The sequence below is a fragment of the Taeniopygia guttata genome, chromosome 3 (genome assembly GCF_048771995.1).
Source record: "Taeniopygia guttata chromosome 3, bTaeGut7.mat, whole genome shotgun sequence".
NCBI classification, from domain to species: domain Eukaryota; kingdom Metazoa; phylum Chordata; class Aves; order Passeriformes; family Estrildidae; genus Taeniopygia; species Taeniopygia guttata.
Window position 1 is genome coordinate 109369192 of NC_133027.1, and position 14593 is coordinate 109383784.

At 40.2% G+C, this 14593-nt stretch overlaps 1 long non-coding RNA gene across 2 annotated transcripts in view; it reads right to left on the reverse strand.

The window, feature by feature from the left end:
- LOC115494538 (uncharacterized) overlaps window positions 1-14593 on the reverse strand; it is a 114909-nt gene that overhangs the window by 6109 nt on the left and 94207 nt on the right. For both annotated transcript variants that reach the window (XR_012055342.1, XR_012055341.1), the window contains exons 3-4: window positions 13064-13161; window positions 9232-9579 (exon numbers count right to left, since the gene is read on the reverse strand). This is a non-coding gene — a long non-coding RNA (uncharacterized lncRNA). The remainder of the gene's footprint in view (window positions 1-9231; window positions 9580-13063; window positions 13162-14593) is intronic.

Genomic DNA, 14593 nt, shown 5'->3' on the forward strand with positions numbered 1-14593 from the left:
GCATTGCAATTTGAATATTTAATTACTGAGTTTATACTTTTGTCAAATACACCTTTTAGCTGCTCTTAACCTTTTATTCTGCTCTTCTTTCTGCCTGCTGTGTGGAGAATGTGTATATACACATGCCCACATACTGCCAGTGTGTTCTGTTAAGTAGATATAAGCAGGAGAAATTTATGTATTATGTACCAATAATTTTTTTTTTAATAGCTGACCTTACACTGATTAATGACCAAAACCACAAAGTACCTTGATTTCAGATTCAAATCTTATCTCCTTTGAACACGATCACCCCATAAACTTGTAGCACTAACAGATCACATGCAAAATCAAGTGCAGAATCACATATTAAACAAAAAAAAACCAAATAGTTCTTCATAGAAAAGAGAGTCAACTTCAATTACTGTGAACAGACAGTGACCTTGAAATTTTTAGTATATTTTAATCTTACGAGCCATTCAGATATTGAATTGATGAGGACAGAATAAGTTTCCAGTCTGAATCTACTAAATTATTAGGCTAATTTCTAGCTGAAAACATTTCAGTAAAATAGTTATATGTTTCATTTAGGTAAATAATGATGGAATCTGCAACTGTGCTTGCTGGCATGAAAATTCTGAAGTCTGTCACTCCGTGTGCTTCAAGGCAAAGAATGGATCCAAAGTCAGTGATTTTTATCATGACATTGCTATATTTGCTATCTTTCATAAAGGTCCCATACTAAAATTATTTTGACAGATTGTCAGCTTCCATTAAAAAAAAAAAAAAAAGGTTTTAGCCCTCCAGACTATGGAAAAAACCTCTTGACTAAATTTGAAGATCAGAATGTAATTCAAATGACAATTTTTTTAATTTTAACACCACAATATCCTCTGACTGGGTTGTGGTGAGCCTTGCTCATGATTTTTGAAAACTTAAGGCCTTCTCTCCTGTATGTCAGACTGGGTCAGAAGGAAACCAGATCCTTTCTTCTTCCGGAATAAAGCCTGTTGACTTTGTCTTTTACAACACCTGGCAGAGTAGACAGCCTGCTGTAGGACACTTAAACTGGAGATTCCATGAGACCACTAGAGAAGTCAGCCCTTCTGAGGCTCTACTAGGGAAACCCACTGTCTGCTATTCCAAAAGTGTGTTTAACCCAACTCTCCAAGAGGAAAATAGCAAGTCAACTCCTCACTGCCAATTCGATGTGTCTCAGGTGAGCATCACACGCTGCACCTGCAGCTCCCTGCATCCCTGGGGGCTCCAGCCCTTGTGCACTAAGCTGCTAATGGGATAGCAGCCCTCCTCCACACCCTCCAGGTCAAGGGATTTTAAGGGACAAAACGTGGTTTAAGCTTAACCACCTTCTTCCAGAAGATTATAGATAATTAAGTAAGGCAGGCGTAAGAAAAGATTCTGTGGATTCCTGCAGGGCACACAGCATGGGAGCCTCCTGCCCCTCGGGTTGGAGGGGTGGGTGGGGATTGCCAGGCTGATGGGAACAAACCCTGGCACAGGGACAGTCAGGCCAGTACTGCAGGTGGCCACATGCACAGCTCCCTGAGCCATCTGCTCTGAATTAGACTGGATTAGAGACACAGCATAGCAAATCCCAGTCAGAATCTGAGGTATTGGTGATCCCAAGATTGTAGAAAGTCTCTGTCTTTCTGCCCCACTGCCAAAGAAGAAGCCATAATTCGTCTGTGCTGGTTTCAAGGTTGTTTATTCTGTTTATCTCTAACATGTTCTGCTGCCCTGCCGCAGCTCTGTCCTGCAGGGCAGCGTGTGGGGCTGTGCCCTCAGTGGGATGTTACAAACATTAAATACCAGAAACTACCTGTGCTGGATTTACAATAACGTGCCAATATCTGTCACCTACGTTGAACAGTGTGTCCCCAGCCTAAACCAATAGAAAAATGCCAACACTGCAGTGAAACATGGAGGGCATGAAGAAGGAGAAAAAGGACAAGGCACACCCAATTTCCTCCATCTTGTCCCCTTTGAACCCCTAATCTAGAATCTTAAAATTTTACTTTTACACCCATGCCACACTTAATTATTACTCATATCAAACACTCAGAGCTGGTAATCCATCCTGTAAGATTGAAAACTCTTTTCCATGGACAGAGATCACAGACAGTGTCTCTGGGGGCTCTGTCCAGGGGGGTTCCTGACCCCTGCCAGGGTCCCAGGCCTTCCAGGGCAGCCAGAGGGAAGCCCTGGATTCCCATAAATCCCTTCCTGCTGCTTGTGTTAGATTTATCCCATGTGAAAGATGGCTCAGGGGAAGGAGCTGCCTCTCTCACTTGCTAAGGAAAGGCAGGGAACAAGCGGAGTGTCTACAGCCAGGCAAAATAAACAGCACCCCTAAATGAGAGATGACACTTTGGCAGGCAGTCTTTTTTTTTTTTCTTTTTTTTTTTTTTTTTGATAGCCCCAGCACACAGTTAAAAAAAAACAAAAACAAACAAACAAAAAAAAAACCAACAAAAAAAACCAAAACAGGACAGGTACCAAAAACTCCATGCAGGATTCTCTGAAGGCAAGAAAAGACACACGTAGGCAAAGTAGTCAGCACAAATAGCACTGGATTCATAATAGTTTTACAGAGAGGAAGAGTACATAAGAGGAATGAGGCAAAATATCCTTAAGCACCATTTACATCACAGCTCCAAAGACAAAATCCGTTCCATTCTTGACTTTCCTAGGTGGTTGCCTTGCCATGGAAGCAACTAAGCAAACAAAAAAGAGCTTCAGAGCAAGTCTGCCTTTAGCATTTCAGGAGCCTGTACTTTTTATTCAGTTCATCATTATTTTGCTTATTTTCTGCATACATCCTGCTCCCTGAGAGGCTGTCCTGCACCCAATGGTCATGACCCACCACGGCTGTGTAGCCCTTGGGTTTGTGAGGCACAAATTGTGCTTACTTATGCTTTTTCCACCTATGTAATGGCCCTTTGGCAGAGATAATATTTGCTTCTTTCTTTTCTAAACAGCTGCTGGTTCTGCCTCACAAATGCCCATTTTCCTTGTGAATGAAGCACAGTGGAAAATATAAGGCAACAATGGAACAAAGATGCCAGTCTGTAGTTTCAAGGAATTAAAAAAGAAAGAGTTCTAAATGAAGTCAAGCCCTGTACCTGCCTCCCTAAACCAAATACAGAGTAGGGTGCACTTTTCCATGTTACTTGCATCCACAGTTCAAAATGAAAGTTCTCCTTTCTTTTATAATGTTTGGGAGCGAGGAAGGGGGAGCAGTGAACCCAGTGCCATGCAAGAAACTGAAGCAAGGTTGGAATAAAAGCAAATAAAAAGGGAGAAGAGAAACACAGAGAGAGAGGCAGAGACTACAGGTTCTGAAGGTGTCATAAGAAGAAGGAAAAATGCCTTCTCTTTCCAGATCCTGTGCAAAAATAGACCTTCATCAGAGAGTTTATCACTGTTATATCAGGAAACTGGAAGGATTTACACAGTTTCAAACAAATTTTGAGACATGGTACTGAATAGCGAAAATTAGAATCAATTAAAACCAATGGAATTATCCCAGACCTGTATGTGTTATATTGCCTAGGACTGAAAGAGGGAATCTTTTGCCATTTCTAGTCAGAAATTACTGATTAATAAAATAAAAAATATTTATGTGAGTAGGCCATTCCTTATGAGGTATATTTTTTGCACAATACTACATGAAAATACAGCAAAACTGTCATGAAAGGGCATTTCAGCTCCTTTTCACAAACAAAAGGCATAATTTTCCATTAAAAACAATATGAAATGAAATAATACAACTCAACAATGCAAAATAAATTTAAGAATGGTTTTCTTTTGTATTGCAGTTGGAAATGAATGATTTTTTAGTATTAAATTTTCATAGAACAAGAAATCTATTTCCTATGAAGTACTAATAAAGACATCCATATGACTAATCAATCTTATTTATTTCAATGTCATCATCTTTAACATAAAAAAATGCTGTACTTCCAAAAGCTCTATTTTTTTTATTTCCCTTACGATTATATCAGCCACAGTGACAGTTTTGGCAGTGTGCTGTGCTATGTGGTTTAATTATGCAGCAAAGCTTAATAGAAACTTCATATTTAGCATATGTTTTGGTTGGTCACATTGATTGAACATCTCTGTACATAATATAATTAAACTAGTTACAAGTTGTGCAGGCAAATCCTTTAAGTATCATATTCAGATTTTATGGTCCTTTTGATAGGCATAATCTTCTACCTTACTTCTGAATGGGATCCAGTAGTGGTAAAACACAGGTTTCCCTGCACATTACTGCAATATAACATAGTTAACTGTATTACTTGATGAAGTCTGGAGAAAATGATGTTGACATATTCCAGACAAATTCTTAGAATAATCCTGGATAGACAATCAAAATATTCCTGGATTTTGTTCACACTTGACCACTTTTAAACCAAACTACAAAATTTTTCAGAAAATTTCCCATATTTTAGGGAAGAGGTGAACAGTTTGCCTGTTGTGATCCTTTAATTTCCAAATGACCCTAAGATCTTATGTTAAGTGGCATAAGTAAAGTAAAATGAGATTACTTACAGAATACAGCAGATATCACACTGGATTAGAGAAATGTCATCCTTGCTTGCTATATCATCTCTCACAATTTTGGCAGCACGTTCACAGCTCAATATAACCCCCTTCTTTGGTTTGGCAATAAATTCTATCCAACAGGTCTTACAAGCCTGGCTGAAGTCTCCATGTTTTGGGATCTTGTGACGAGGTTTTGTCAGGGGGGACCTCATGGGCAGCTTCTGTGAGAAGCTCCCAGAAGATTCTCCCATCTCTGACAGAGCCAAGCCAGGCAGCTCCAAAGTGGAGTCACCTCTGGCCAAGGCCAAGCCCACCAGCATCAGCAGTAGCACCTCTGGGATAACAGATTTTAGAGCAGGGGAGGGGGAAATTGCAATTGCAGCCAGACCCTGTGGGATACCCACACTGGAGCAGGTTCCTGGCAGGACCCATGGAAGAGGAGCCCATGCTAAATCAGGTTTGCTGAAAGAACTTGTGACCCCATGAGGGACCCACACTCAAGAAGATTGAACCACGTGGAAGGGGCAGTTCATGTACAACTGCAGCCTGTGGGAAGGATTGATCTTTGGATAAGTTTGGGGAGGACCGTCTCCAATGGGTGGGACCGCACACTGCAACAGGGGAAGAGTGTGAGGAGTCTTCTCCCTGAGGAGAAAGGAGCATGAGAGAAAATGTGTGATGAACCGACCATAGCCCCCATTCCCTGTCCCCCGGGGCAGCTGCAGGGGGAGAAGGCAGAGAAAATCAGGAGTAAAATAAAGACCTGGAAGAAGAGAGGAGTGGAAGGAAGGTGTTTTAAGATTCGGTTTTATTTTTCATTACCCTTCTCTCTCTGATTTGGTTGGCAATAAATTTTCCCCCACTCATCTCTCTTTTGCCTGTGACAGTAACTGCTTAGTGCTCTCTCCCCCTGCCCTACTTTCAGCCCACAAGCCTAAAATTTGTACTTTCTATCCTCTGTCCAGCTGAAGAGGGGAGTGATAGAGCAGCTTTAGTGGGCATGTGGCATCCAGCCAGGGTGACCCCTTCACACACCAGTGAACAGCTCACTGAAGTTTATTTACAACGTTAAAAAAGAAGTTTACACATGCAGGTCTTTCTGGTGGATATACAGAAGAAAATTAAATGGAATATCAGTTTTTCTCTTCCACATAGCTCTGTTTTCCACTGATATTGGAAATTTCTGTGGTCTGCTGCTAATTCTTTTAACTGCCACTACATAATTACATGCTCAGTCATCTATTATTTAAGATAGATGATTGTCCTCAATGGCTCTTAATGAAATTAAGACACATCCTTCTGGAGGTCTTATTTAGTAATCTCATGATATCTCTCTAATATTTTTAGTCACTCCCCTTGTGTGTCCCTCTGATCCAACTGTTCCTTCCAATGCTGACTGCTGTGTGGCAAAACAATACCACTGCCACTTCCAGTTATGCTGGCAGGAGCTGAGCCAAAGGCTGTGGACCTAATGAGGTGTACCAGGAGCAAAAATGCAGCTCCACTTCTATTCCCTGGGTGACAACTATTTTATAAGAGCAGCCCATACCTGGTTACCTCAGGAAGTGGAAATAAACATGCATTCATAATTACAGTGTGATCTCCTGCACAGCCAGGGTGGGGAGAGAACTGGAGAGTCACGAGAAGCATGGGAGGATTCACAGGCCAAGTCATTGAACACGTTCTGCTGCTGTGATAGCAGCATCTGTCTTTGCTAGTTAATACTCTCATTTGTAACAACCAAGAAGGGGCATCAGGCTCGTTTCTGCAGGTGTGAAAAGCAATCAAAACCTCCCACTAACTTCAGGGAGAGCACAAGCAGATGCTTTGCAAGGACACAGTGCTCCTGCGTGCTCTTTAGATCAGGCTAGAGCAAGAGTACTGTTAGAAAAACAGACAATAAAGAGAAGCAGAGCACTTAGGCTGAGATTAATTTTACCTACTTTTAGCCATCTAAAGCTTTAGTACCTAACATAGGTTAGTCATTTATGCTCCCTCTGCAGAGGGAGGGATGCACTTCAAGAGGCTGATTAATCCTTTCTCCTCCACCAGCAGAATATAGGGGTGTCTTTTACAGAATTAGGATGATGTAATCTCCCATAAACAGGTCACATAAACTCTCTGGATGGCCAGCAGCAACAAAGATAGTGAAATCCTTTGGAGATGACCCAAAATCTGACTCTAGTTATCAAGCACAACATTTTGCTTTCCATTGCCTTTAACTGGATATATATCAGTCCACTGTAGCCAAGGAATAAATTCATACTCTCAGAGGACCTGGGTAGACTATTTTATGCAAAAAAAAAAAAAAAAGTTTAAATGTAAGGTACTGTGTAAATGTATGGGGGCAAGAGAGCAACAATGAGAGTAAGAAACATCTTGCTCTTTTGGCTCTGCATTTCAGGTTTGATCTTTCCTGACAATCTACCTATTGGCACTTGATGCTGTGACAGTACAGGTTTGCCCAATCCTTCTCTCAAGCTGAAATTCTCTCTTTGTAGGGAGAAAACGACAGGAATGAATGACACAGAATCCACACAAGACACAGAGAAATTTTTGGGTGCCTATTACATCTTGTGAGATGAAAACTCTGATCAAGCCTAGAAGAACTTGACAAGGATATGTTTGACATGTTCCAACCTTGCAATAAATCACATTTACTATGCTAACTTTTACTAAGCAGCACTGAATTTGAGTAAGTGTTGCATGAAGGGTATTGAGACAGGCTTAATGCACAAAATTTTATTAGTGGGGTCTGGAGGTGAAGATATATATACCACTTTCAAAGTTACTAAAGGTATTAAAAACAATGAGAATAAAAAGACACAAGCAGGAGGAAAAGCCCAAGGAAAGCTTCTCCCTGTGACCAGCTGGGAGTCACTGCCAGGGCAGCATTCCCCTCTGCAGTCTCCCTCATAGCAGCAGGTTATAATAGTGATGGTAGCCTTCCTCATCCCCATCCCCCAGCACTTCACACCTGCATCACAACCTCTGGCAGGTCTTATGGGCTGTTCCCATTCGTGATGCTCTTCGTGCTGACTCTGGCACACTTAGCTGTGCTGGAGCTCACCTCTAGGTCAGGGGTGGCTCTGTGTGGTGAAAAAAATCTCTCCTCCAACCCGTGCTTTCAAAGAAAAGCTCAGAAGTCTTCTGTTGTCCGGTCTCAAGGCAGTTTATTGCAAGTTATCTAAAAGATTTTCTCCTTGAGCTGCTGTGGTTTGCTCAGCAGCTCAGGCAGAGGCCACACACACCCTGACATCCTCTCTGACTCCCGACTGCTTCTTCTCTCCCTGCCCAGGGCTGCTGCTGTCTTTTATATGGTACATTATGTGTTAAATGTTTATAATTCTTCCCCAATGCCTATTACCTGTATTAAATGGTGCTTTTCTACTCTAAACCAATCTGTGAGTGCCAACATCACCAAGAACATGGAGGTAAGGAAGAAGAAAGAGGAAGGACAGGGCAGGCCCAAATCCCTCCATCTTAAAACCTCTGACCCCCATGTACAAGACCTAAACCCCCCTGTACAGCACTCAAAAATTCTTCCCTCTACTTTGTGACTACTTCTATTATAATATCTAAACTTTTGTGACTTCTTGTTCTTCCTGCAAGGTTGGTAAATCATTCCATGGCTCAAACCCAAACTCACAGCTGTTTCCAGCTGCCTGCCAGGGTCTCAAATGCTTCTGACCTGGGCCTGGAACCTCCAAAAATGTCTGAGGGACATTTTGAGTTCCGACACGCTGGACACAGGCATTGCACACAGGCCAGCACAAAGCTTTGGTGCAGGTTTTTCATCAGATAATCCTGGCATGTAGGTGACCACTGGTACTTTGCTATGCTCTAAGCTTTGTGTTTCTGTCATAAAAACTAAAAGTCATAAGATGAGTTGTAGCAAAGGGGCAGGAAGGACAATTCTTCATGCCAATGGCACTGCATCCTGTAAGAACTGTCTATGTGATCTGTATATGGGCTTGAAGGTATGAGAACATGAGGCCAACCCCATGTGTACAACAGAATAAAACAAGTGAAAATGCTGCCCTCACAGCTCAAAGCCCTGCCACAGGAGCTCACAGTTACAGTGAGCTTTGAGCAAAGGCAGCAAATAGAAAGTGTTCAGCTTCACAGTGATTGCAGCACCTAAGGCACTGTGCAAGAGGAGAATGTCTTTTGGCTGTAGATTTCTTTATTTCAGAATTACTTTTCCTTAAAGCAAAAAACCCCATCCCACTGTGCCAAACACATTGCATTGCACAATTCTGAAAAAGGCTGTAATGTGGCTTACAAAGTTTCCAAACAACAAATGTTTATATTTTATATTAAATTGACAAAACTGTCATATTTTCTTTCCTTTAATATCAAATTTTAAGTCTATCTTTACAACACTTTTACAACAAACCTGGAAAAATATTTGCCACTTTCACTTCAGCACTCAAAAATCAAATCATTGACCTGGAATCAGCTTTAATGAAATAAACTTTTCTCTTTTATAACGTGAAAATATTAAACTATCTCTTTGAAACATAGCCTACACAGCCTTTTGTCTTTCCCACTTCTCTGTTTTTCACTTCATGCTTCTCTTTAACCACCTGTATTAAACTTGCACCTTCACATGTAGACATCCTGGATTTTACTGTGATATTCTTTTTCTTTTGATAATGTCCTTTTTCTTTCATTCCTTACCTTCTTGTCAAGTTCTCTTTTCCTTCTTTGTTGCACTCTCTCTCTCTTCTCTTTTTCAACTTGTCCAAGGGAAAACCTGAAATAAAAATTTCAAAAAAGGCTGTCTACATGTGTCATGGATAAAGGGATCTTTCAAGACTTTTTAATTTCCATGAGAAATCCGAGCAAGTTGTATACTCCCTTTGAGGACTATGCTCCACAGTGTAATTCTTTGGCCCACAAGAATAAAGTTCTTCCTTCTCACTCAGTAGAAAGCCAAGGTCACCAGATCCATTGTCTTCCTTCAGAAAATAAGTGGCAAAGGTGTGCTCTTCCCTTAAACATTTCAGATTTTCTCCCTAGAATGTCCTAGATAGAAGAGAGAGAGGTGGTTGTTGGTTAGTAGGTAAGAAAATAATGACTGAATCAAATTATTCTGACTTTGAATTGATAATTATGTTCTCGGACACTTCACAGAATGAGAAATTCCACTTTGCTGAGGAAGTTTAAAGTCAATGGCACGGGTTTGTCCCTCAATGTTTGCACAGATTATGTGACATGTATGCTTTGGCAGTCAAATCCTGTTAACTGAGAGTCAAAAACTTACCCCTGCCTCAGACCCAAGATGACACATTTCTGGAATATCCTTCCTTCCATGTTTCTTCACAAATATTCTGGTCTTTCAACCATGTGTTTCTAATTTGTTATGCTGGGCCCTGAGAATGAGGAGAAGACCTTTACTGTGTTTCTACTCCTAAAAAAAACACTCAGTCATCATCAGTCAGCTTAACTGGCCATTATCCACTGTGAAGATACAATGCAAATAAAATGTGCCTCTGCTTTTTGACAAGAAAGAATGCTTCCTTTTCAGTCATATATTAAAAAAGAAAAAAAAAGAGAGAGAGAGAGATGGCAATTTCCTATTAGCAGCCTCTGTATTCCTCTGCACTCAGTGTTTAAAACCAGTTGATTGAGATTGTAGACTGTGAACACAGTGATAATATTGCCAATGCTGACTTTGCAAAGTACAACTGTGACCTTTATGAATCAGTCATCCTTGCCTAGAGGAAGAGGCAAAATAAAACTATGGAGAAACCATCAAGAATCAAGAGAACAGGTGAGTGACAAGTGCCTGAAAGTATACAAGTACCAAAGTAAGCAGAATTTTTCTCTCCACTCACAGTATGGCAACGGAGAAGTCCTGTTCATCTGTAAGGTTACTGTTTTATGGTGGCAGTACATAGGTGTGTTACATGCCAGAAAATGCAGTGCAAGATGGTTCCTCTTAGTGGATGTTTGGCATGCTGTGGGGTCTGGTGTCATGATTTGGGTCATGCATGCTGCAGGGTCTGGTGTCCTGATTTAGGTCCTGGCCATGCTGAGACCTCAGCATCAGTTTCTGTGATGAGTCTCTGCCCCATGGCAGCACTAGGTGAGCAGACTTCACGCCAAGGATCATCACCAGCTGTGCTGGCTCACCTACTTCTGTAGGGCAAAACCATGAAGATCAGCAAAGGCCAGCCACAGAAATAGTCACTCTGACTAGAAGAAGTTAGAAATTAGAACCTGGTGACAGCTGCAAGAGATGATGGGGAGAAGGAAAGGTGCTAATATGCAGAAAGGATGTCTCCAGGTGATCTGGTCCAGCCAAAAGGGCAGATGGGCTCTTGACTTTGAGTTCACCCCTGAGCAGCCAAAGGATTCCACGAGCCTTTTGCTCAGCCACTGTCACTGTGCTGCATATGCACGTAATCCTTCTGCTGGAGATGCCAGCATTCCAAATGTCTCATTCCAATGTGTCATTCCAAATGGCTAGTGCAGGAAACATTTCTGCCTGTTTATGCTTGCAAATTTTTCCTACTCTACTGGGTGTTCAGACAGGCTCACAAAAGCAGCTGTAAATGAATTAGCAGGCAAATTGCTCTGCACACTGGAAGATCAGAAAGAAAATGCAAAGAGAACGACATATATTAGTGCTGTATTTGCTGCAAACAAAGAATTGTGTTTTTCTTTTCATATCCTGAATGACTAATAGGGCAAGGCAAAAAAAAAAAAAAAAGAAAAAGAAAAAAAAGAAAAACAAAAAGAGGAGACTAGGAAACAATTCTCTTATGAAAAGGGATAGCACATACCTCTCCTCTGGACCATCTTATATCTCAAAATCAACATAAAATGTCACTTCTTCCAATTGATAGAAAGCTCTTTGAAATGCAAAAGTGCAGACTACAGAAAAGTGGTCACATGGATGACATCCCAATAACATGAGATTTATTTGCATGAAAACAATTGAGGAACTATTTGTATTCATAAAACATTCACATACCAGGTCCTTTATGTTCAGAAAATTTAGAGAAAACTAGAAAAGACTCACAGGAACAAGATCATCCAAAACTGAAGGATTCCTTCACCATAAATAATGATTATGATAGTATAAAGCTTTTCAATTTTAAGTGTTCTAATTGAGAAATTTCATAAATATTTTGAAATATTAATACATGTTTAATTTTCCAATATATGTGTGAAATAGTTAAATACTGGTTTCCTTTCAGGTAGAGGAAACAGGTGTAATTGATTCACTGAGTCCTGCTAAAATTGAAATCTTCTCAGACCATAATTTATTTACAAAGTAACCCTTTGGTTCTTTCCTTTCATCAGCCCCCTTAAACCGTGAAGATAAGAAGGAATACTAGAAAATAGTAGAAGACATGGCTATTCCTTCATTCTTTTGAAAAAGAAAATAAAAAAAAACTGTATAAATTCCATCAGATTTCATTAAAAATCAATCATTTTAATGGTCCAGTGTTCATTTCTGCAGAAGAGAGATAAACTAAATATCCTTGGTATCTGCCCAAAGGGAATATTTAGATTATCTAAGCTGTTACATTAGCAAGGGTTCTATCAGGCAGCCAAACAAGTGGTTTATATTCATAGTGCTCCACACATGTTATCTTGCAGGGTGGTGGGTAAGGCTCTAAACTTTAATGTAGTCATCATTCCACAAGCATAAATGCTGCTGTACAGTCACAGCACTTCACAGCACTGCACTTTTCACCTGCAGAGCATCAAATGCATCAGAAGCTGTGCAAGTATTATTTTCATTTCAGAGATGGGAAAAGAGAGCAGCCAGAGACACACAGCAGCTGAGAAGAGAACACAGCCCTGATAGCACAAGTCTGGAGTTGCATGATTTAATTTTCAAATTTAACTAAGAAAGCTAAGTGAAAACTTTCTGTGAGAGAAGGGGAAGGAGATGAGGGGAGAAAGATACATCCAGAACACTACTGAGGCTGGCTCCTCTGAGATCAGCTTTATCTCACCCATGGTATGTGTAAAATGGGATCTGTTGAATACCAACCAATTTCTTGCTTTGGACCATATTGTGGCATAGAAGAGTTATTCATATTTTCAGCACACTAAGAAAACATGTGGTCACATCAGTGTATTTTAATCTAGCAACACTGGACAGCTTTCCCCCAGACAACTAAAATCTACCTCCATCATTTTAACTAATCCTCATCACAGGTCCTGGCTAAGGAGCAAGTCTTTCCCTAAATAGTCCTCTGCAGCACACACATCCATACCTCTTTAAGCCCGGCTGGGGTTTGCTGTGGACAGTGAACAATATAAAGTGTATTGATATCAGTTCTGTGAGATTTGCAAGCCACACAACACATCAATTTGTTTTATTCAAATATTAATATATGTTTAATGTTAACATCCATTTACTGAGTTTTACAACCACAGATCCACCACAACCACCACTGACATTTCAGCCACAGGTTCTCACCAAATGTGGAGCCAAGACATGCAATATACAAGAGATATCTGTAAATTGAAGCATCCAGTCACATACCCTTGCCACTCTGACAGGAATTCTTCTCGTTGGTTTGTTACTAATGAAATCCATTAGAGTGCTGAAGGAACTGGCAGTGCAAGGTCACTCTCCATCACCTTTAAAGAATTGTGACAGTTGAGGGAGGTGTCTAATTACTGGAAAAGGGCATATATAATAAATTTCTTCCAAAAAGACAGGAAAGAAGATGTTTTAAATGACAAAAAGAAACATCAGAGTTTATGGATTCATATTCGCTAAAAAAACCTCACACCACTACAAAAAAAGCAAAGCCAAAAACCCCAAAAGACCCACAAACTTATGTACACAAACACTCAAACCTGTCACAGGTTTCAGTTTCATGGATCCTATATCCAACCTTTCTGTTAGAGAAACCAGTCTGGTTAACCAGATGGAAATCCAACATCACCACCTGGGTTAGCACACTAATGCCTTTTGAACTGAGCTGGTGGAGGTGCTATATTCCATGCACTGAAAAGCCATGACAGAAATAATTCCTTCAAACAAGTTTGATGGAAGTTTTGTAGACTTCTTTGCACATTTCTTGGTCCACATCACAGGCCCCTTACTCACAACCAAAGGTTACTGTCCACAGATGGCTCCAAATAATGAAACCAATGGTTGTCCATTATTGTGTCACTGTAAATTTCAAATGTATTGATACTTTTAAGTTTGTTGCAAAAAAAAATATCCAAAGGACTAAAAATAAGAGGTCTTTGTATAATCAAATGCATCTCAATTTTTAAACACAAGACTATGCCTTTTAAAGTTAGGCAAGGAAAATCAGATTTTGCTACAGACAATAATATTAATTATTATACATTTTACTAACAAAAATCTCCTGTTGGACATTTTCATTGTTTGTCCTCTTACCACTTTAAATCCAAGGATAATCCTACAGATTGAGCACTGCAATAAGATGCTGATTAATGTTTTACATGCAGGAAGAGAATAACTCTAGTACTGTGTGGGCCAGTGTTGTCTGGTTTATGTAGTCAATATCAAATGTTCTCATTAAAAGCAATACTTAAGTCACACAACTTATTGCCCCAGCCATTAGGTATTGGCAGCTAAAACCTCAAATATTGTAGTGACAACTGCAATATAATTTCACAGACAGACCAAAATATATTAATGTATGTATCATTTGCGAAAGCAATCCAGCTACCTCAGAGAGTCTAATATGAAGTTCTGAGGTCAGATGAGGACCCAGAAGGTCATCTGAGGAGACCCTGTATCATCAAAGTTCTTGAACTTTTGACATAGTTCCCATTCAGGACTTTCTAGAAATGGAATGTGAAAAGAATAATTGTGATCCTGTGAAATTCATGAAGAAATAATGAAGAGGCTAAAAATAAGTCCTTTTCTCAGGATAGGTACACAGCAGGATACAGAAATCTGGTTTCAGCTTTAGAGTCAGCTGCACTCAAGAGTATGTTTTGACTTCCAAATCCTTGCTCTGTGACTTGTGGATATTGCTTGTGGAGTCTAAGGAAGTTAAAGTTGATTTGTAAGAAATATGTCAATAAA